Source organism: Corvus cornix, chromosome 4 (assembly GCF_000738735.6).
Source record: "Corvus cornix cornix isolate S_Up_H32 chromosome 4, ASM73873v5, whole genome shotgun sequence".
NCBI lineage: Eukaryota > Metazoa > Chordata > Aves > Passeriformes > Corvidae > Corvus > Corvus cornix.
Window position 1 is genome coordinate 28,516,429 of NC_046334.1, and position 24,505 is coordinate 28,540,933.

The following is a 24,505-nucleotide window of genomic DNA, read 5'->3' on the forward strand; positions in this document are numbered from 1 at the left end:
ACACTATACTAAATGTAGATGCACAGAATGTTTCAAATGGTGAACACAAAGAAATATGTTTAACAGCACAGAGAAGTGATCATTGAGCAAATCATTCTGCATAAGTTACCATCTATTTTCCATGAAACACAGGGTAAAGCACGTTAATGTAAAGTACAGATATTGCAACGCAGTGTAGTCTTACACTGTGCAGGGAGAGCCCAGCAGTCTGCAGCAGCCTGAAACCGTGCACAAGTGCTTACAGCTGCAGTGACATGGTGCTAAGCATGTTTTAAGACTAGTCCCAGTCGAGCGGCATCTTATCCAACCAGAAACAATCCCACAATCCAGCTCTTTTTAAGTGATCATCCTTGTATCATAACAGATTTAGGTTGCAGCTACTTTGGATTATGGTTAATCTAACCTTTATCCATTCACATCTTCACCTGAAACTTACAAGGACCAAGAGTCAATTGCCAGGGCATAATTCACAATGACACTGATCTCTCCTTCCTCACTCTAATTATCTGGATTAAGAATAACACTTTTGAGTAATTATTTTCACATTGGATAAACATTAAGCTTTCCTGGATTTATCTGAGCTTTTTCTTAACATGAAATAGATCCGAGCAGGCTTATAAGAACATAACTGACAGCAGTGACAGCTTAATCAAGGAAACCCTAAACAACTAAAACAATAGGAAATGTTTGTTTCACACTGTTTTGAATAATCAAGAGCCAGTAACTTGATAACCCACTGGCAAACTATCTACTCATAGACCAAAGAAAAAGCAATATCCAGGCATATCAATTACAGTGACTTGTACTCTCTTAATAAAGATGCAAAATTTTCTCTGATGCAGTACCAACTCAAAAGCAAACATGAGTTTTACCAGTGGCAAAAAATGTACAAGCCAACAAAGCTGCTGATTTACATGACAGGTATCACAGGGATAAGAAAGAAAAAAAAAGCCTATCACTAGTCTGCTAAATTTGTAATTAAAATGAATCAGTTACCAGCTGTATCACTTCAGATGACAATTTCTGAAGAAACTGCATTGTCCATCTCAAGATACACAGACTCCCCAAAATTGATATCACAAGCAGGCTAGAAAAATCTTCCAACCTTGTCTTTGAAACTACCTACGATCATATACAATTACTCACTAAAATCACATCACAGAACCCAATTGCACTTTGGCTTTGCAGATCCACAGATAACCTCTTAAAGAGCAAACTCCCTTACTGTGTCGACCCCTGACCTCGAGCTCTTTTTCCAATCTCCAGTAGCACCACATGTTTCTTTTCCAGAGTGAGCCAGGACTCGGAGTTGCAAGGTTTCAGAGGGGTAGCAAGTGCTCCAGCTATCATAACTTTGAGGTTAAGGGAGCACACTGCTAATATCTCATTCTCAAACTTTAATGCATTCCTTATACTACTACTTAATTTAGCTTGAACATTATTTATGAAGGACTTTTCGGTAAGTATTTTTCCATTTGTGGAAGGCTTTTAATAATTTATAAGTAATAATTTTATTTGGCTCTTAAAAGGCTTTAAAATGTTATGCCTCGATTGAATACTTTAGCAGCCACTGGAAGCTGAATTACAAACAAATAAAAGTATTTACATCTTAATTTCAGGAATTATTTTAGAACTTGATCAGATAAGGGGCACAGACAATTTTGTTTAATAACTTGACTTTCCTGAGCCTCCACAATAGCAATTAGACCACTGGAACTTTCTCTTCTCATGCTTAGGAATAATAAATAATAAAACTAAGCATGAATGGTGGTTTATGGTTTCTATGATTTCTTCATCATCTCAAGAGCAGAAGAGGAGAAGAAGTACATTTTGAGTTTGCTCTCAAAAAACACAGGACAGAACACCACAATTCTGGGCACTTAGCTGTAGCAAAACAGTAAGAGTGATATCAGGTGCAACATCTTTCTCTGCGCACATGCAAACACTTATTTATTTGGAACTATATTCTGGATGTGCATATATACTCATCTTAATGAGATATGAAGAGCAGCCATGAATATTGATGTATCCTCACCTGCATGTTACTGACAACTTACTCTGATGACAGGCACGGACTCTTGCAGTTTTGATACCTTACCCCTCCCAGACAGAGAGAGACTTTTCCTTTGAATGCAGGATCTCTCAAGCATTCTTTCAGCTGCTTTTACTGGGTACTGGAAAACAGTCTCCTCATGCATTTTGCAATATTTCCCAAGGGAGCAAAAGGGACCTAAAGACTTTGAAATTATCCAAGAACTGAGGGCCTTGGAGATACCTCCTGATGTGACAATAGCACTACTTCCTAAACTCTAGTGTGCAATATCTTTAAAACTGGAAACCCTGAAACCTGTCACAAAATAGTTGAGGTTGGAAGGGATCTCTGGAGGTTGTATTGTCCAACCATGCAGACACGGTACAGAAAATTTCTGGGTGTATTCACTACACATTTTTGTTTGGAAAACATTAATACTTTATAATTTTATTTAAGACCTATTCTAGATAGTCCAGTTCTGCAGAATCTAAGGTTCCCAGCAAATAGCTTCTACACAGCTCCTAGATTTTTACTTTAAGCAATATTCCAGCCATCCTGTGTGAACAATGACTTTAAAATCTTTTTCTTTCACACTTTTTTCTTCTAATGGATGTTACTACATTATTAGGCAGATGTGCTCCTCATCCATTTATTTACATTTACTGTAAAATCACCCAGAAGCATTCACTGACTAAAAGGAATATATTCATCAAAGTATGCTTCTTAAACTTGCTCTTAGCATGAAGCAAAACATAGATATGCTGGAAAACAAACACAGGCTTTAAAACAATCTTGAAAACTGGTGAAACACTAAAAATTAGTCAGGAAAAATGTAAGGTAGATATAAATAACTGATAGAGGTTACTTATATCTACCCAAATAGAGGATGAGAAATAACTGGTTAGGGGTACTTTTTATGTGGACCAATTTCAGAGCACTCAAAGACAAGAAAGAAGAGACAGTATCAACATAGTACAAGAAGAAATTTAGGAAAATCTGGACTAATTTAGTTAGGAAGAGAAACAGATTATAGGTCTTCAAATAGCTGAAGAACCTGTTCTACTCTGAGTCTTTGGTGGATGGGTGAGGTGGCTAAAATTTATTACTAAAGAGATTAGATGTTGGAAAATGTAAGAAAAGTGAAAGACGGCAGTAGCTGTTTTGAGGAATAAAACATCTCCCACACCAGGGATCATGGAGAATAGATGGGAGAGAAGTCCATCAAGAGCAACACCTTTGTAGAGGACTCTTCTATGGGTTGGAAAGTTAGTAGATGGCAGTTGCCTTTAGCCCTGTATTCCAAGAGTACGGTGTTACGTGTACTGTTGGAGAGAGTGAGTACATGCTGCTTTTGGCTGGGATAGAGAGAATGTTCTTCATAGCATCTGATACAAGGCTATGCTTTGAACTTGTGCTGGAAGCAGTGTTGATAACACAGAGATGTTTTGGTTACTGCTGAGCTTGTACAGAGTCAAGGTCCTTCCTGCCTCTCACCCCACTTCACCAGTGAGGAGGCTGGGGGTGAACAAGCTGACCCAAAATGACCCAAGGGATATTCCAGACCATATGGTGCCATGCTCAGCACAGAAAGCTGGGGGAATAAGAAAAGAAGGGACATTCAGAGTGATGGCATTAGTCTTCCCATGCTACCATTATGTGTGAAGGAGCCCTACTTTCCTGGAGGTGGCTGGACATCTGCCTGCCCATGGGAAGTGTTGAAGGAATTGCTTGTTTTGCTTTGCTTGCTTTTGGCTTCACTTTAGCTGCCTTTATCTGAACCCAGGGGTTTTCTCACTTCTGCCCTTACCATTCCTTCCCTCATCCCATCAGTGGGGAATGAATGACGGGTTGTGTGGTGCTCACCTGCCAGCTGGGGTTAAACCACAACAGAACGAAACATCAAATATCCTTCTAGGCCTGGTAAAAAAGTGGTTTTGATTAAAATCATTTTTCTCAATATGAAATTAATTGATCACTGGGTACTTTTTCATAGATCACGTCTGCTTTCTCCATGGCACATTGAAGACTATGGTTTTCACTGGATTTATAATAATTCTGACTGAGACCACTGCTATTTCTAATTAAAATATTTTCCCCGGTTTTGTTTCCATGCTACATTCCCTAACTTGGTTTTCTACTTCAATACTTTTCCAGTGTAGACCAATCTTTTTCACTTAATTAATATAAAGAAAAGAATTTATAATGAAGATGCTTCATACATACCTTGTTTAAAGACACCTGCATGTAAGTTTGTCCACACAATAACACAGTCTAACTCAAATTTATTCATTCAGACATTATATGGAAAACTGAGTCAAACCTGAGTTTTGGCTAAACAAAAACAGCTGTGGGACTGCTTACTTCCCCAAAGATGCCAAAACCTAAACCAGTCCAATTGTGGTCAAACACTGAATCAATAGTGCATGTGCTAAGGAAATGCTGATTTTTTTTGTATTGCATTTATAGAACTAGTCTGTTTTTTCCACCGGGCAAAAATATTCTCTCCTGTCCCTTCTTTCATACTGATTTTTCACTGGAAAAAGGAAGAATTTTCTCATGATTTCCCATCAAGACAGATATTAGGAAACTGAGAGGAACTAAGCTAGGAGGAATGAATAGCCCTAGCAATGGTACCTTCATGATTTCCTAGAGGGGAAGCTTTTAAAATTTTACAAGTACAAAGTGTGTGCTTCTATTGTCAATGGAAAGAGTGCAGTTTGATTTCTAAATATTCCTCTGTGTAAATTAGGAATAAATTTATGAGCAGATGCATGGATCCATTCAGCAACTCCTGAAAATATCAGTGCTGAATTCTGATAGTAAACCCCAAAGAAAGAGACAGAAGGTCTGAGTGGTTGCATTTTTTTACCCCTTGGACAGGCTTAGCACTTCTCTTATTATTATTCTACAGTTCCAGTGGTACAAAATTTTCTAGCAAGGAAGTAGTCTGAAGACAGATCCTGACAGTACTCCAGAACTTATTATGTTAACTGACAAAAGGAAACATTTTTCTATACTCATGAGGAAGCTGGGCAAAGTGATTCAGATGTAACAAGAAGTGTGTTCAAGTTAAACATTTTTTGATGATCTTATCTGCCTTCAGGGAACCCTTGAAAATGTGGCTACCAGACTTCCAACAGAGGAAATTGATGAGACCTCAGAAAGGATGGAGGCACGGGCCATTCTCAGTTCTACCACCACAGTCCCCACTCTGTCCAAGTGCTCCAGGGAGTGGTTTTATTGAGGGGACCTGGTAGGAGCTTTATAAGCAAGACTGGCTGGTGGGAGTGTTTGCCTGATACAGAAGGCAAACGCCCAGAAATACTTGCTTTTAGCTAGGGAAGACTTGTGCCCCACAACCTGAGCACTGACAACTAAATTGCTGACAAAACATTTCTTTCTTCAAATTCAATGGCGGAAGATGGGCTGTTGTGGACCAACATCTCATTTCTTTCATTGAAGTTCTCATCTCTTTAACTCGCCCTAAAAAGCCCACACAACCCTGAATGAAATAAAATAAAGACCACCCTCTAAAGAAAACTTTACAAAGCCATTCCTGGAGACTGTTTCTTGAGGACAGACGCAAATTAGCCACTTAATGTCTCAGGTACTAAAATAATACTTCCCACTAGAGAAAACAATATAGTACTATTCTCAGAGAGGTAAGAAAATATCTGATTATTAGAAATAGAAATCTTGTCTTTCTGCAGGAACAAAGAATAATCAAGTCCCAGTCTGCACCCAACTTCTGGAATACAGTCCTATTGTTGCTCCAACCTCTTGATAAAAGACATTCAATTATTTTTTATTTAGGGAAAACAAAGCCTTTCTTGATACTTTCAGAGGATAAATAACTAGACAGCTGAAAGTTTGGGGGATTTTTACTTGTTTGTTTTTTGCTAAAGAATGGTGTTATTGTAATGTATCCCACCCTGATACAACATTGACTTTAGAAGTAGTGATAAATAATCACCCATGCAAGATACCATCATTATTTTTATATCATTTATACTTTGCCAAAATATATGCCCTTTTGGGTGAGGTTTAATCATGACACATTCTGAGTAGCCCACAATTTCAGAACTAGATGCAAGAAATAGGAAGTGAATTAGCAGGAATCAGGATAGAAAAAATTTTCTCATCAGAGTAGCAGCAAAGCTGGGATATGGATCCAAACCCAGTCCCATGCATGTTGCAGTTACATCTGAGCCATAGGTAACAGCCCTGCCATATTTCTGAGAAGCACTGAACAGAACATCCCACCAGAAATATTTTCTATCAAGTCTACCAGTTTTAATATATTAACGTATATAGGCAAGATGGCTAACATTCTTTTTCAATTAAAATACCATATACAGCATCTATAAGAAGGATAAATTCAACTTGTACTTAGAAATGACAGTTGCTTATTCTTTCACATCACCAGCAAGTCACCCACAGGTGCAGAGAGTTCTGACTTTTCAGCCACAAGGATTTCAGATGCTAGATCTAAAATGACATATGATAATGCAGAAATGAAAATTAAGTGTCATGTATTCCTTCATATAAAAAGAAACACCTGTCACTAAGGGAAAGACAGCATTGTTGAGGTAGTGGTGATGTTTCATTTTGGTTCAAGTCTTTTGTATTCAACTGCTATCTCAGCTAGTAATACAAGTGACACTTAGTAGTCTATAAACAAAAGGTTCTCCTTTCAAATCTAACCCAACACCCTTGAGTTTAACATATGCTTCACAACAAGCTGACTTCAGAAACATTTTGTTTATATACATATAAAGCATATACATGCTTTACTTTCAGAAAGCCTTTTGCAAAATGTTTCTTGCTGCTCAAGAGCCCTCTTGCTTTGGGTTGCCCTTGGTTTATACCAACATGACTTTGTCACTCTCATTCTCTGCCTCAGGAAGTTGTAAAACTGTGATCTTATTTCAGATATTAGGAACGCCAAATTGAAAATTAATCACCTTGGACTTTTAAGAAGTTGCAGCTATCATGAAAATAAATTTGAAATCAACCTTTTTTCATGTCCACCTGCCATTTTTATAGAAGTCAAAACCATATGTGCTTCCTCTTTGAAGTTTGTTTTTGCCCCCTAATGATAGCCTTCACATTCCACTGTATTGTTCTTTTAGCTATAGCTTTCCATCAGCCAATGGGGGGTGGGGAGGGAAAGAAAAAAAGAAAAAGGAAAAAAATTAACAGCAGCATGACAAATGCTTGTGCAGATGTCTGATGCTGATGTGATAAATGGCTATAGTCTATGAAGTTACAAGTACAAAATAATGTCAACAAGTTGCAATGATAAAACAGACCATGAAATATTTCAATATATGTTCAACAGTCAGGGCAATTTCTGGTTTGAATTACCAATCAATTTTTTACTGGGTTGAAATGATTTTTCTTACAGAGGAACCATTGTCTATGCGGTTGGGTTTTTTTCAAATTTCTGTCACAGTCTTCACATTGGTAATTCTGATTAATGTGCTCTGATTCCCTTATTTTCTCAAGGCTTCACATTTTCTTAGGAAAATAAAAGCATTCATAGCACTTAAAAGTCCAGGCTCTAGGCTGGGCAGAATGAAGCTGTCACTACTGCAGCACTTGCAGTAACTCACCTTTGAGGAGCACCAGAAGTGCAAAGGTTTGCTGCTCTGCTGGTGCCCATTTGTGAAAAGCACAAAATGTAGAGTTGGGTCATGGAGAACAGAGGATGATTTTGGTCTCTGACAAGACTTAAACCCAATTATAAGTTTCCTATTTTTCTGTAATAAAAATTAAAGTTCATTGGGTTTTGTTTTTAATGATTAAAGCAGATGGGCAGGAAAATCAAATGACTAGTTGCTTTCATTTGTCATTCCCAAACTGCCAACAGAGCACAGAAATCTAGCATGCCTTACCCTTCATTATGATCTAGTAATTCAAACATGCAAACAGGGGAAGGGATAAAAGATTAAAAAATAAAAATAAAATAAAAAATAAATGAGACAAAAGCACAAAGGATTGATCATGTGGCTGGATACAAAATCAGGCATGCATGAAATAATCATATGCCCCTTTAATTGGGAAAACACATTTTTCTCAAATCCAAATTTTAAACTGATATAGTCAAACCTAGGTCTGTGCAACACCACAGCAGATTTAAATCACACAGAATTCACTTTGTTTTTAACTGAGAGGTTTGTGCCTTTCTAAACCAAGTCTACTAAAGTGACTTATTTATCTTCAACAAAACAGGTGCATGACAATTTGCAGGTAAGCCCCAGCAAGAGATTTTATGATACTAAACTAAAGCTTTTGCATGCTGCACTATTCATTGAAGCTTGTAACTTATAAATTTTAACCCCAACAGTGTCATAAGTGATCTGGATGAGACTGGAGGGTAACTAACCGTAATGGCAAAACAAGAAAAGAGTGGAGAGTTTCCTTTTGAACAAATGAAAGCAAAGTTCACTCTGATGGGTTTTTTAACCAATGTCATCCATTAAACTTTTCTAATTAATAAAAATAACAAGAATAAAAACATACATGAGATAAGAAAGGAAGCTTGATGAAGTTTAATTCAGACTTTGGGATAATCCTAGGCAATAACTTTACACATGAAAGAAGGCTCCTTACTCTTCCAATGAAGGTTTAGAAAAGACAGTGTTTTTTGTAGTTCATAATGTCTGCATACTCTGTCAGCCTCATAGAAACTACTTTTCATATTAGTCTGGAAATCACAAAGGAAGGAGTTGCAATTTTGACAATATCCTCCTTCAAAACCTGTGCTCATAGAGTATCTCTGCCCACTATACTCCTATGAAGACTCATTTGCTCCCTGAATTGATACCTGTTTAGAAAGGGGAAAAAAAAAAAATAGAAATCACCACTTTTTCACCTTCTCAGTTCTGTATTTTCTTTGCCAAAGGGAAAAAATGCATGGTTGGTGCATGTCTGAGGCTGGCTTTGACTGGGATCTAATCACATGACCAAGAGCAGGGTCATTTTATCACATAACAGGAAAAAACAAGACAAAGAAAGAGCAGTCTGAGAAATTCCTGTTCCAAAGCTCCAACGAAGAAACTGCAGGCATAAGACATACCTGTTTTTTCCAAGTTAAACTGGTACTAAAAAGAGCTGTTGACCACCAGTATTCACCTTGCATGACCAATTTTCACTATTCTTCAATTCAAAACTGTGGAAGAGTTTCTCAGTGAGTGTACAGACCTGCTTCCTATATGTGAAGATTAGTCAATGGTTTTCACCTCATAACAGCATCCTTTCCTTAGTCATAATCTCTTCCTTTACAACATGTAGCCCAGACACCCTAAACCAAAAACTTCTGTTTTCCATAAAAGTATATGGTACTACTCATAAGCAAAATCTCTACTAGAAATAAGATATTATTGAAAAATATTGTCTGTCACAATTTTTACAAAACCCTTTTCACTAATCCATTTTTTGTAAACCATGAAAAATATGTAACAAAAAACCCACCCCAAACCAACAATAACAGAAAAAATCCCCACCCAACCAACAACAATAACAAAACCTTCAGAACCAAAAAACAGCAACAACAAAACTAAACAGGTCAAAATCTTCTCTACTATGGCCACTTTCCTGGTCAACACATTGGCAATCAGCAAACATACAGCTAGCTTGCTTGGCTGTATTTGGTTGAATAGGCAGTATGTTTCTACTGCTTCAGAAGGGGACAATAATCTCATCATGGCACCATTGATGTCACACATAAGGGCTCCCTGCTAAATCATTCAAGGACTTCGTTAGACCTCAAAACAACTTTTTTTTTTTTAATGGGGAGAAATGAGTTAAAAGCATTTTCTGAGTCACAGAGGTAGGAAAAATAAAGCTGCTGTGGATATTTCTGCAAGCAAAGACAGAGGAGACTGCACAACATTTTCTAATTCTCTTCACTGCCATGGGAGCAGCAGCCACTGCCTGGCTGTTGAGCTAAGCAAGCTGAATTGTATTTGCATGATGCATATGTGTGATGTTTTGGCTCTCCTGGGTCTGGAAAGAAAGCTGTAGAATTTGGCACCACAAGAATGAACTGTGTTTTAGCTGGAAAGCAAACCAGAGTATTTTTCAAGGAGAGGTGCAGCCAGGACTTGCTCTCATTTCTATCACTACTGTAAAACTTCCAGATTGCTGACAAATTTCTTGAAGGAGCCCCAGCCATTAATAGCGAATAAGGTCTTCCCAACTGCTGTCTGAGTATCTCTGAGCTTTATCCAAGTTCTCCCAGCAGTAAATCTCTCAAGGAGGCACAGTGGCCAAGAGAACAATTACAATCCTTTAATGCATAAGCAGGGAAATAGCATATAGCAAGTAGGAGTAATGAGCTGATATTACCCTCTGCATATAGCATTAGTGAGACCATAAATAGTACACTGGGAGCTCCCCAAAAGAATTCAGCAAACAGATGATAGCTCAAATGAGAGCCACAAAGTGATTCAACATCTTGAAAATACTGTCTTTTAATAATAAGACACTGAAGAAATTCAACCCATTTAGTTCATCAAAGACAAATCCAAGTGGTGACTGGCCACAGACTCCAGGTCACAACATAAGGAAGACATTTGTGATAGCTGGGAGCTCTGCAATATATCTTGAAGAGGGGAAGACAAAATGACAGCTGATATTAGAAACACTGATTTCAAGAGGGTTATTGACTGTTAGAGCATTTCCCTGAAGATGTAGGGGATTCATGGGATAGATGATCACATTGGTTTCCTCTGACACCAAAAATAAATAACCCTATATGGGAGCTATAGGCTCAATGATCACAGAACAGTTAAAGCTCCATGGTAGTATCTTCCCATTTGTCACCATTCAGTAAAAGGCTGTGATTTAAATATTCCTAAAAACTATTGCCCTGCAGCTTTACAAATAGGACATTCATAGATGTGTCTGTAACTTTCTCTTTGTCCTGATAGTACCACTTAGAAGCCACTGTCCCTTTTTCTTCCTCAGACCTAGATCCAAACATTCAGCCATTTTACTAAGACTCTCGGAGGGAAAGTCACCAAGAACTATCCAGGAGAAAACCCCTTTTGAACAGAATTATTTCTCTTGAGATCATTCTTGTATAGAAGTTGGAAAGCTGAATTTCAGGGGAACAGAAGGGGAATTACATGCCAGCACAATGACAGATTAAAGAGTGTTTTAAGAAACAAAGATCTATTTTAAAACCAAAACACAAAGGGAATAGTTTACCTTCCCAAGGGACCCTGCTAATTTCAATTACACATTCATTAATATTAATAAAATATCTGTACACCATAAGTAAATGCAGCATTTTATAGATATTGATATAAAACATTCTTCATCCTCAGAAAACTTATTATGCCAGGATCAAAACCTGCATCAAGATCCATGCATGGGAGTGTTTATATAATCATATATTGGACAATACAATAAAAACTCAACAGAAACAGAAAGATAAAAATTATGACAACAATCAGTACATGAAAATATCCTTGGGAGACAGGAAAATTTACTGAAAAAGATATGTTGAGAACTGTTTCCTAGGAATCATTCAAAATAACTTTCAATATGACACTCATCCCAATGAGAAGTCAATAATCCGATATGATGTGCTCTTTATGTTACAAAACAAGTGAGGCATGTTGGGAAAGCTTGCAAGTGCTCAGAGGAGAAAAATAAAAGCAAAGTTTAAAAAAAACCCCAGTGGTAACTTCAGAAAATGAAAGGCAGTTCTGGAAGAGACAGATGAGTGGCCAAAGATGCCTGAGAAACACACACTAATTATATGGCTCTCACCACCACATGTGATATCACTCACCCAGAGCAGTACAAGCTCTCGGAAACAAAAATCAGCACATTTTCCAAGGGGCTTCAAGAAAACTTAGTAAATCCAACTTCTGACTTTTGTGATGATTTATGTTAATACACTGCAGTCATTTTTTTCTGTGTACAGTCTGTGGAACAACTGAAATTTAAACGAATGTTTCCCATAGAATATCCAGCATATCAAAATGGCAACAAATTAATTTCACAAGATGTTTCTTTTGCTTTTATTAGAAAGACCAATTTTCATATCCTGAGCTGGAAGTCATGATGATATTTAGAACATGCTGACAGTAATGCACTGTGTCATGAAGACATGGGCATGCTCCTCAGAATGGGTTTGCAGACTTCCAAAGTTTAGTGCATAAGCTTTTTTCTTTGTTTTACTCAATATTATTTCCTTTAGTTTTAAGGTGAGAGCCAACTTTTTATTCCAAATTGCTCTGCTTCAAATGCCTGATGAATTACACAAGTTGTACATGTATACATTACATATGTTTATTGCATAACTACTGTAAAATCATTTTGCCTTAAAATATAATACAGTTACAGGCTGGAAAACTGCCATGTTTGGCTTGGTCCACATTTCTCAAATCTAGTCCCAGGCAACACTTTTCCCCAAAGGTTCATAAATGCAAACCTCCCGAAGGACAGTCTTGGAAGAGAAGTGTGCAAGAACCATTCCCAGAAAGAAATAGAAATGGGAAGAGTGATGCATTTCAAAGATGCATGCTGCACACGTAGTAGAGGGGAAAAAAGATGCTTTACCACTGTCACCTTTGTTCAGTGAGAAATGTAAGCTAAATTAAATGCAGCTAGATCCACTCTTCACTGTCCACGGCTTTGGTTCCCTGCCCAACTCCTTTAATGCATTGCCATTGCAAGGGTTTGTTTGGGAGCTGCAGTCATAAATCACACCGTGAAGCTGCTTCCTCTCTCCTTGCATGCACCTGCAGAGGAAATGTGCCAAGGGGCAGAATTAGGCATGCTCTCAGGACTGTGGGCAATACAGCAACCCTAGAAGCAGTCTGGGATGGGCTGCCATCCTTTAAAGCAACCAGCAGTTTTTTTGACCTGCAGAGCAGCTGAGAATCTAGAGGATGTGAGGATGGCACAAGTTTTCCAGAGGCAGACCCAGGAGACCCCTGCACAGGCAGCTGCTGGAGGCCCCAGCTGTGTGCAGCCAGTGCCAGCAAGAGCCTTACAAGAGCAGGACTAGGACTGAGGTACAGACGCTGGGGAATGTCTCGGAACAGACTGAGCTGCACTTGCAAAAGGTGTGGGGAGCTATGGGGAGTATTCACACCGGCCTTAAGGGTCTGACCTGCATGTGCCGCTGCTCTACAAATCAGAGATTATTCCAGTGCTGCTGATTTCCAATAAGGATTAAACAAAACAGAGCAACGAATGTTTTGGGTTTTTTTAATTTATCCTAGCTTTGATGGCTTTGCCTGAGCCTCCTCCTGAAGGATTCCTGTTTTGAGAAGCATTGCTCTAGCTGTTTTAACAAGTTAGCTGTTTTGAATAATGCCATTTGTAATGCAGTTGGATAGTCTGTTCATCATAATGTAATAATAATGCATTACATCCATTACCACCATATCAGCCCCAGAATGAACATGCAATGTTAATTTGTCTCCTACCTCATTGGCTATATAACAAATGTAGAGTATCTGTCACATTATCTCAAAATGTCTGTTTTATCCGTGAAGTGTTTGACAAAGCACACGTTACAAATGGCTACTCATAGTGAGTTATACACAAAACTATTGTACGCGCTCTTATAGCAATATAATGTAGCAAGGAACTAAAATCCAGAATTCAGCCATCATCATTCTGTATTACAAGACATAAAGGAGCACTGGAATCAAGACCTCTCTTATTCCTCCTCCCCACCAGCCAACACCATGCTTGCTACTTGCACTCTGTGACAAATAGGTTTGGAGGCTTTGTCTCAAAAAACCCCAAAAATTCCAAACCTACATTAGGAGAGGTAGATGAATTAGGAATAAACTGGAAACAAGAAACTGTCAATTTTACCAAACAGTATGAGCAAATCAAGGGTTTGTGTTCACAGTCACCTTATGCCTCCATCTATGAAATGGAGATCCTCTCAAACAGGCACAATGGCGGTTCATTAGTGTCCACCCAGGACTCCCCACCCTCAAGGTGCTTTTGTAGCATAAAGCCATTACATTGACCATCTCTGGCAGTCTGCCCCATCTTATTAAGTTCTGCTTCCATTTATTGCATCTGACTTTAAGCTTCCTCTTCGGAAAATACATCAGTTACCAAAAAGAAATGCAGTGTGATCTGCTTCTTAGTAATTTTTTCCTCCTTAGTTATCAGGGTTCAGTTTAAATTGAGCAACCATCAAGTGTAACTTTAAAGACTAGACAAGATCCAGCAGATGATTATTTATTTATCTTAAAAGTTCACTATGTGGTATTCAGCAAATAAAATGAACAGGGTTAACTCCCTGTGTTAGTATATCTAGAGCCTTAAACTGCAATTTATAATACATAGGTCACCTTTCTAAAGACTTCCAAGGCATGCTAAAAATCCAAAATTCTCCAGGATGGAGTCCCAGCTATCAAGGGCAAAGCTCTTTTTGGCTTCAACTATGATCAGATGCATATGTTAAATTATAAAATAACTTCCAGTTCAGATTCCTATAAAATCATCATTATTAGATCTGCCCAAACTAAACGATAACACATTTTCCATTAATTCTTCCAGAACAGCTTATAACATGTAAAAAAAGAAAGTAGACGTGCCCACAATTTCTTATGGACTTAATAGCTAAGCTACAGTTTTCATCTTAATTTTACACCTCCTCTTTGGCTGTTCAGCATCGTTTAAACCAACATCAGAAACTGATGTTACTTCTGTCCCAGTGAAATTACCCATCTTGCATTTTATCTAAGGTTACTCCATTGAAATACTTGACATTTCTTTGCGTCGAATGTCTGACAAAAATCACTACTCAAGGTGATGTGGCTGTACAAACATATTTAGCTGAGGTTTAAGCTGTCACTGAGATGGGACAAGGCTTCATCCCATATAACACACAGAACTTATGACATAAATGTGGCCTCAGGGATTTCTTTCATGATTCAACAAGTCTCCTTTTGGTAGCAGCAGAAAATGTAAACAGGTATTATCGTTCTATAGGCGCTACCTTGACATTTCCTTTCTACTTCTTGCCATGTGACCACACCTCAACATGCTGAGCACAGTTCAGCGAAGTCCAACAAAGCCAACTTGCAAATACTCTGGAGAAACTATAAACAATAGTATTGTCTTTAGAAAGCATTCAGAGAAAAAAAGACAAAAAAGCAGTTGACACTTGACACATGGACTAAGCCCAACAAAGTGTTTTGAAGATCACTCTTTCCTGCTTTTATAATCCACTAACTTCTTATTGTTATTTTTTAATCCAGTATCATGCCCAGACTGTTTCTTTGTTACCTCTAACCTGGCTTTTGGAAAAGTATGACTCTCATCTTCACATGTTTCTACAGCTTTCTGCAAACTTCTAAGCCAAATGATAGAAATAGCACAGTTTTGTTTCTCTTGGTAGTTCAGACTCTTTGTGTCCTTCAAATAAATCCTTACTTCTACGGAAAGTAAGTAAGAAATGTGTTACAGTGGGCTAATTTATAGCATGAAATAGGGCAACTGACTCCTTGTAAAACAGACTTGAAACAAGAACTCGAAACCACCCTTAGACATATCTTGAAGGGATTTAGTATGGATACATCCTGAGTATTATTTACATAGTACTAGACACTGTCATTATACGTACTAAAGTCTATAAAACTGTAACAGAGAGCCTCTAAAGAACATAAATGATCTGGGGCTACTGAGCCTCAAATGCTCTTTATGTAAAAATCTTAACAAGTGAAAAGCAGCTCAACAGTGAAAAGATCCCCAAGCGCATGACGTCTTCTAGAAATTTATACTGCTTACTGAGAAAACATACCTGGGAAATAAGTTATATTAAGTCAAAACAATTAAAGCCTAGTCCACCTGGTTCATTCATCAAAGATGTTCTGCTCTGTCTCAGCCAACAATGCTCAGGTACCCACAGAAATTAATTATTTCATGAAGCGTCACATCAGTTAGGTTTAACTGTGTGACTACAGTTTGGCAAATGTTTCCACATCCTCCTCAACCAGGACTTCTACTTACTGTTAGTCATATATAAAAAGAAAATGGGGTTTTGGTACTTGTATGAAAAGAATATAAAATTTGAAAAGGATAGTTAAAAAAATTGAGGAAGAGAATAACAATGAGCATTGGAAAAATGAAGCATATAACCCTACTCTGAAAGACTCTCTGCAGCTTAATTTATTGAGAATGTTATCAGTAGGACTTGACTGGAAACTACAAGCATGAACAGAAGACCTGGAAACATCGGTTTCTCCAGCTGACAATACCCAAGGGAAAATATAATGCCTGAAAGCAGCTTTTGGGCATAGCCTGAAAATAATAAGTCATGTTATTTTAACTAAGAGCATTTAATCAATGGAGCAAATTCCTTAGAGCCATTAAAGCTTTCAAAAAATTAAATATTTGGCAAATGTCTATCAGATGACTAGCTGATTACGTCCCCTTGTAGATTAGTTTTATTTAAAAAAATATTTTTGATTTATCTAGAAACTCTAGGAATAAATTTGATTTTGTTGCAAGCACTGCAAGATGGTCATTGGAAACAAAATGCTAATTATGTGGATAGCAATTACCAGTGTTCCAACAACTGAATTATTTTAAAAGTATTTAATATAATCAAGCATCTAAAAATCAACACTGTTCACAACAGGAACCAAACTTTTCCCTATTTACCAACTAAACAGATTACTACTAATCTAGTTTTATTTCTGGAGAGATACCGTAGAACAAAACATCAAAAGAATGTTATTCTTGATACTTTAACAGCAGAAGAGCATTGAACATATAAATTCTGGTGTCTGCTTTGTACTGGAACTGTCTGAGATATAAAGCTTTATTCAACACAGGGATGGCAAAACTGGCCACGGTGTAAATTAAGTAGGATTTCTGCAACATTTTTAAAATAGGCTTTAGCATGAAATGAAAAACAGATTTTCTTTTGAGTTGACCCATTTATGTTTAAATATTTGTAGTTTTTTCAAATAGTTGTAGGTTTTTTTCCTGCCATTGTCAACATATTCATATTGCAGAGAGAGACTTGGTAGGAGAGCCTTCCCACAGCTAACACAAATCCCACAAATATGTTTGGTAGCAGCCAGACGCTGGATGGCTTAATGTATAAAATACTCACTCAAAATTTCAAAACAAGCTCAACTGGATGTATCTTACACAAGTTGTTGTGTGGCTATGGAAGGGAGCACAACTCTGACTGTGGTGAATACTGGTATACCACAGGTGCCTCCACCACCAGCAGCCAGCATCAGTGTCATGGTTTTCCACAGTGCAGCTTTTTATGAGCTCCACACATTCTAATAATGCACCATTCATCCGTGTTTTCAGCCTACATGAGAATGCAGCTTAGAATGTTAAAGTGTATGTTAAATTTACAACCATATAAATTCATTTAATTTCAGCTGCTAACTAAATATGCCAAATCTGCCATCTGATGTGCAAACAAAATAGGAAGAATAAAAGAACTACTACACATTGTGAAGGAAAGATAGGATGATTTTATCTTCTTATTCATAGTTCTCCCTGCAGTTCATACACTTTCAGGATGGGTGTGTGATGTGGCCTGAGTTAGGAAGACTTCTGTCTTTCAGAATACCAGAGGTGACGGGGGATGGGACAAGCTGTCTCAGGATGCACAGGGTCCCCAGTGGATTTTCTGGCAGATTAACATTTGATAGAGGAGGGAGAAAGGTGTTGGGGTTTGGTCAGCTAAAGATAAGCAGTTATTTTGTTTAGTTATTCTGGATTTTTTTTTCTTCCCCAGGAACAGGAAAGATTGTTTGGCAACTATTCAGCCACTTAGCTGAAGCCAAAACATTAGCAGCAATTCAACTGTTTTTATTCCATACTTTTCCTAACTAGTTGACATGGGAAGGGAGAAGCAGCAGTTGAAAACCAACGGATGATGGCTGGATGACATCACTCTTGGATCAATCTCAAGAGTAAGGTTTTCCAGCATGATAAAACAAACACATCACTGGATAAACATCTGACCACAAGTAATTCTTAATGGTCATAGTTAAACCAGCAGGGAGGGATCAACGATTAAGAAAGTAATTTTAAAAGTGGTGGTTGGAAACAGATTAAAAACAGCAACAACACAGAACAAAAAAACCAATACAGATGGACACCACTGATTCATATATACTGAGAAACCTAATGAAATGGAAAATTTACAGAAAGGAATAAAGGCTAATAGACTTAGGAACTTGCAGCTGGCAAACCAAGAGTGATTCTTTCCTGAAAGGAAAGCATGCTCCTGAGCTGCATTAATAACAACATCCCAACTTCAAAAAAAAAAAAATTTCCACCCCAAATTCAAAGTACCATTTCATCTTTGATTAAACTATAAGCAGATATTGAGATTCAAAGACCTGTGTTTTTAGAAAAAGAGAACAGTAATTTTGGGTGATGAAAAGAGTGATTTATAAAAAGTCCCTGGTCTAAGTATCGGAAGAGTAAAGCAGTAAGAGTTTCACAACCTGGTGTGGAAAAGTCTGATGGAATACTTGCTAATTTTAAGAACAAACTGTCCAAAGGTACAGTTTTGGGGAATTACAAGATTTTGGGGATTTTTCAGGCCAGGCTAAACACCCATCTGTTATGGAGTGTTTAGGGATAATGAAGTTAATTCTGTCATAATGCCAGGAAACAGACTACAAAATCTGTCAGACACCTTTCACAATGAATGCTTCTATGAAATACTTCACACATTATTTACATGGCAGGAAAAGGAAATAACTTGACTGTACTCTAAATGGAAAGGAGCACAAGTGCAGACCACAGATAATATTGGTTCTTCTTCATCAAGAGTAAGTAGTTTCTTGTCCCCATGCGATGTTCTTGGAAAAAGGGAAAATTAAGTGAATAGGAATACAAGCAAATTGAATGAAGCACTATAAGTAGCAGTAAGGCAGCAGGCCAATAATTTTGGCATCAATATAGAGCATGTAATATTAAGCAGCAAATGATCAAACATTCTCTGCAGTCAGACTTTGATGTTGGACAGTGGGTAGGCCCCCAAGTCATCTCATGTTGCCTCATTGCATTTCCTTTAGAGCATTCCCCATCCTTAGCACATCCTATTCCCTGAACCAGGGGCTACTTCTCCCCGGAGCTCCCCTTAGTGAGGTTTTGACAACCTCTCTCCTTATTTTAACTCTCTCCCTCTCCTGAGATGTTTTCCTCCATTTTACTTTATTTGAAGGATGGTGACCATCCTGACAGGTGGATATTTCCCAAGTCTCACAACTCTACTCTAATGGTCTCTTATCAGGGTGCCCCTGAGCAGTGAGAACTCATAACTCATTTGAATGGGAAACAGTTGGGGGCTCGCCACACTTCATCCTGTGAGACTGTTGACACTGTTAGCAGCTGTCAGTGTCGCTCTTGTTCTAACCAACTGGGAGCATATCAAAATGTTACATGCACATTCAGCAGTGTAGTCTCTCCTATTTCAGTTTAATGGGAATTAAGAATACACATCAAGGGCAAAATACACCCCACAGTTGCTAAATATTTTACACATTCTTTTTTTTTTAAATTTACTTGCTATAGGAGAATAAAAAGAATTCAAATTCAAGGAAATCTGTTACAACCAGATATTACTAGCAATGGCATCATATAGCTGTGCAAAACTTTGTTTCACAGCAAGGCAACTAAAATCACTGTACCACACTCTTAGTTTAGGGAAACAAAAAACCTTACAGAAATTTCTTGGTAATCTAGAAAAAATGAGATTGGCAATCTCCATCCAATTCCCAACAGGCAATTGTTCACACTGCAAAACTGTGAAAATTTTGCTGGCAGATTCATTTTGGAGGCCAAGATTAGAATTGCCATGGACTCTACACACAACCATAATCAAATGGAGAAACATGGACAAACAGTGAGATACCAGATCACTACTTGCTGAAAGACACAGCTTCTTGTCCTGAAAAGAAAGTGAGAGCTTCAATCCTAAATTAAATTAGGGTTTTATGAAACATTCACGTTACTTGAAAATAAGAGTACATGGGACATCACGTACTACTCATGCACTTTATTTCTTATCAAATGGTAGCAGCCAAAACTTGCATATTTTGACTGCAGTTTTTGTTTCACATTTTGAAAATAAAGATGCAACTTCATTTCTGAAATCTTTTGTACAGAAAGGAGCCAGGATAAGCAAGTTATACCAGTTGTGTCATTACTTTACTGTTTACACTTACATATATGCTAGTGACATGAAAAACTGTTTCATTGATGGATCATCCAGGCTCTGGGTTGACACTCAGCTCTGGAGTATTTAGATACTGTGATTTAAGATGGCACCACTGGCAGCTGTCACCCACCTCTAAACTTAGCAGCAGCAGGAATAATCTTGTGCCAGACCTTCAGCCGCTACAATTCACAGCCTGACATATTTTCTAAACCACCTTAATTGCTTAGTCAATGCATCTGTGTCCCAGACTTACCCACCTGCCTGTGAATTGTGGCAGCTGAAGATCTGGAGTCCATTTATTCTTGCTGCCTGTGTGAAGGGGGCAGTAGCCTTTGGTTCAGGAGTGAACAGACAGCTTCTGGTGACAGCGTCCCAATGTATCGACTCTAGGACTACCATTGAGTGCCTTGGGAAGAGTATTGTCAGCAGGCTGAGGCAGGTGATCCTGCCCCTCTACTCAGCCCTGGTGAGGCACATCAGGAGTGCTGTGTCCAGTTCTGGGCTCCTCAGCCCAGGAGAGACATGGAGCTCCTGAAGCAGGTCCAACAGAGGGTTGTAAGGATGACTAGGGGACCGGAGCACCGCACTTATGAGGATAGTCTGAGGGGGCTGGGCCTCTTCAGCCTAGAGGAGAAACAACTGAGAGGGGACTACACCAACATCTATCAATACCTGAAGGTTTCAAGAGGATGGAGCCAGGCTGTGCTTGGTGGTGTTCAGCAATATGACGAGAGGCAGTGGACAGAAACTGATGCACAAGAAGTTCCATCTGAACATAAGGAAGAATTTCCTTACCATGCTGCTATAGCACTGGAATAGATTGCCCAGGGGAATTGTAGAGTCTCCCTCACCGGAGGTATTTTCAAGAACTGTCTGGACAAATGTTGTGTCCTGCTTGAGCAGGGAGGTTGTACTGTGGTCCCTTTTAACCTGAACAATTCTGTGATGTTGTAGCTACCATTGCTCTCAGGGTGCAGTCAGTGCTCCAACCAGTCAGTTTGATAGTGCCCCAGGAGCAGCTCCATCCTTAGTGCTAGCATGACTAACAGATTCTCTTTTGGGATAGAACACATTGCAAATGTTATTCTAAACTCTGAGGTCTCTCTAATTGGTCTCTTTCAGTAGATCTCAACAGTCTCATTCATCTGCAATGCTTAAAACTTTAGATCTAAATAAGATAATTTACCATGGAGCAGCAGTTGATCTACAAAATAACTGGGAAAGCTGAGATTGGCTATAAAATATGCGCTCTGACAGCTTGCAAGAATTGTTTCTGATAACACACGTGTAGGCATACAGAGTCAAAAAATAATCTTTCATATCCCAAAGAAATTAAACCAGGTGTTGTTTTCCTTTTTCCATCTGCAAATAAGTCTTCTTCCTTCATCTCCTGTTCTTGGTTCCTCCTTTTCCAGCTTTTCTTCTTTGAAATTAAAAGAGCAGAAAAGAAAAAATAAGAAAAGCAGTTAAGCTCTATTAGCTCTGAATTGCTTAGATAGCACTGGTTTGAGATGGTAAAAAAAAGAAAAGAAAATTACATTGGGAAGATCTTCTAGTCCTTGGACTACAACTCCTTTAAGTCCAAATGTACTTCCAGATAAGCTGGGAGGGGGATGGGAGGGGGATGTTAATACAGAAATACATTCAAACTCTCATATAGGAATAGTAAATGCTTTAACAAAAAAATTTAGAAATAAAATTATTCCAATTCAAAATGTTTCACTACTTCTACATGCTTCTGCAGGTTGTGCCATGATGAGGCACAGTCATATGTAATGAAAGGAAGTGGTGTCACCACTGCAGGACACAGCCTACCAGTTCTGCCACAGTCTGTGTTGAAGATGCCTGTTCTCTTAAATGTGCATTTCAAAGAAAGGAAAAAACCACAGCAACAATACTACACAGAATTTTTTCTTTTGTTTAGAGATCACAGAATTCACATGGATACTGAGAAGATGTTGCCTGAACAACAACTTAAGGATACTACTGTCTTTAAAAATACTTAAATGACTTATTAAAACATTCTTGCCTGGTCCCCTCATCCATCTCTATAGACTGTGAAATTCCAGCCAATCCGAAAAAAAAAAAAAGAGTTGTATTCACCAAGGAAACACTGGACCTGAATTTAAAAATATGCTTTCCTTCACTGCTTTTGATAGAAACACAACTTATTGCTGTTGTTGGGCTCCAATACTTGGTGACAGCAGCTACTGGAGGAAGGTGAAGCATATCTTCATAAACACTTAGACTAGCCCAACAGAAAGCACTTCAACCACAAAGCAGCCTCTCCCAAACGCTTTGCTTTTTACTTGCTACAATGCATTGCAGCTCAGTTTCTGCCCTGTGGCTGTGTATCTTCACAGTGCTGTGACAGAAACTATTTTAAACCCAAGCAGCTTTCTGCCAGATAGTCACCCAACTAAAGATGAGCTAGAAGTTGCTCTGGTTTTGGTTACCCGCACAGCTCTGACACAGCTGGTTTCTTCCCCCAGAGATCACCATAGCATGGCAACAAATACCATCCCAGAACTCTCCTCTCCTAATCATGACCTCAAGCTTGTTTCCACACCACCCCTTCCGGGATGCTGCCACCTCTCACTGTGAAGACTATGGTTTCCCATCAGGTCTAGTTAAGTGGAAAGTTTCCCAGAAAGAAGGCACAAAACCAATAAAGCAATTAGTGACCAATTAAGTTCATTAACACTGTTTACCTACAGGAGAAAGGCAAGCCTTAACTAATTAGCGGTAAGTTTATTTTTAAGAGTAAAAAAGCCTTTTGAAAACACCTTCTGAGTCACAATGTTTGTTTACAGACAGCCATCAAGGTATTACATTTTTCCACCCTCTCCTAACTCATTTCAGATGTTAGGAGAGCAACAGGTCATTCAAAGCATAATATGCTTGATTCAAGCAAGGGAACCATTTTTTGCAGTAGCAATGGTTTAGTGCTGTGATTTCTAACACTGATTATGAGCTGATTTTAGGCAATGATTACAACTGCAACCCTGCTGAGAGTTACGAATTATCAGCACCTCAACAACAGAGACTATATTAAGCCTCTGTTCAACTCCCCAAGTAGAACATGAGGAAAAATATTTCCCAGCCTTTAAAAGCATCTTGTCAATGTACTAGAAGTTTGTATACATTTTGTTATATCCTTCTGCTAACTTGGCTTTACTGAGACAAAATTCATCTTCACAGAACTCAGAGACAAATATAAAATTGCAAATATAAGACTATCTTGTGTGTAGCTGTATACTGCCATGCACATATTTTTATCCTTTGCCCTTAGGGCAGGAGAGGACAGGAGAACAAATCAGGTCTCATTAAGACTTTTTTGTTTCAACTTTGCACATAAAAAACATCCAGAGAAGTGTGGGGCTCTTGCAGTTGGGAAAATGCATGGATTTTTGGCTGCACTCACATGAAACAGATAAGCACCATGAACATGGATAGGACTAAAAGCATTAACCCAAAGAATAGTGAATGGAATCTCATTAATCAGGAAATTTTTAATATTTACATGCTTCAAGAATTTACTTTTGTCTTTACATCAAATTTGAAGTGTAAGATCTAATCTTTATGCTTCTGTTACAAACCTTTCCTTTCTTTCTTAGTGTATTGAAATGTTGTCTTCTAGAAGCTCTTCTGTCTGTGTCCACTGCCCTTCAAACAATTCCCTTAAATACATCTAGCATGACTAAAGGACCCCCAGACTTGAAAACCCATGCAACAGATACTTCTTTCAAAATGTGACCAGCAAATGCTCTCATATAAAATTGAAACTGGCTGAACACGGTCTTCATTTTGCTGAATAGTCAGAGTATTATGGAGTAAGTAGGACAAATCTGGTCTCTGCCTCACATCAGTCTGACAGCAAATGTATTGTGCTCATGACTTTGAAGAAATTTAACACAGAAATTTGATTTCATGTCCATATATCTTCATACATAGATGATTTGTCAACAGCTGGTATGTGATACCAGAATTACAGACTCAGTTTCTCTTCAGTACCTTGCTTGGCCTGCAATTTGTTTAAATTATTTATAAAAATCAGATAATAGTGCAAAACGGTTTTCATAACTGCTGGCCTGATTTACCTTTTAAGTGCATAGCATCTATAAGATGCCCATGTTAAGGGGTATAGAAACACACACTTCAGTTTCAGAGATGAAGCATAAGAAGGAGTTCTTCCAAAAATAAGAAAATTAACATACCAATCTCTCAGCCCAAGAATGAAGACCACATTTCTAGTATGCTTTTAGGGGAGGTGA

At 38.2% G+C, this 24,505-nt stretch overlaps 1 long non-coding RNA gene across 2 annotated transcripts in view; it reads right to left on the bottom strand.

Moving 5' to 3' along the window:
* Positions 1-24,505, bottom strand: part of LOC104697132 — a 558,345-nt gene that overhangs the window by 338,619 nt on the left and 195,221 nt on the right. The window lies entirely within an intron of this gene.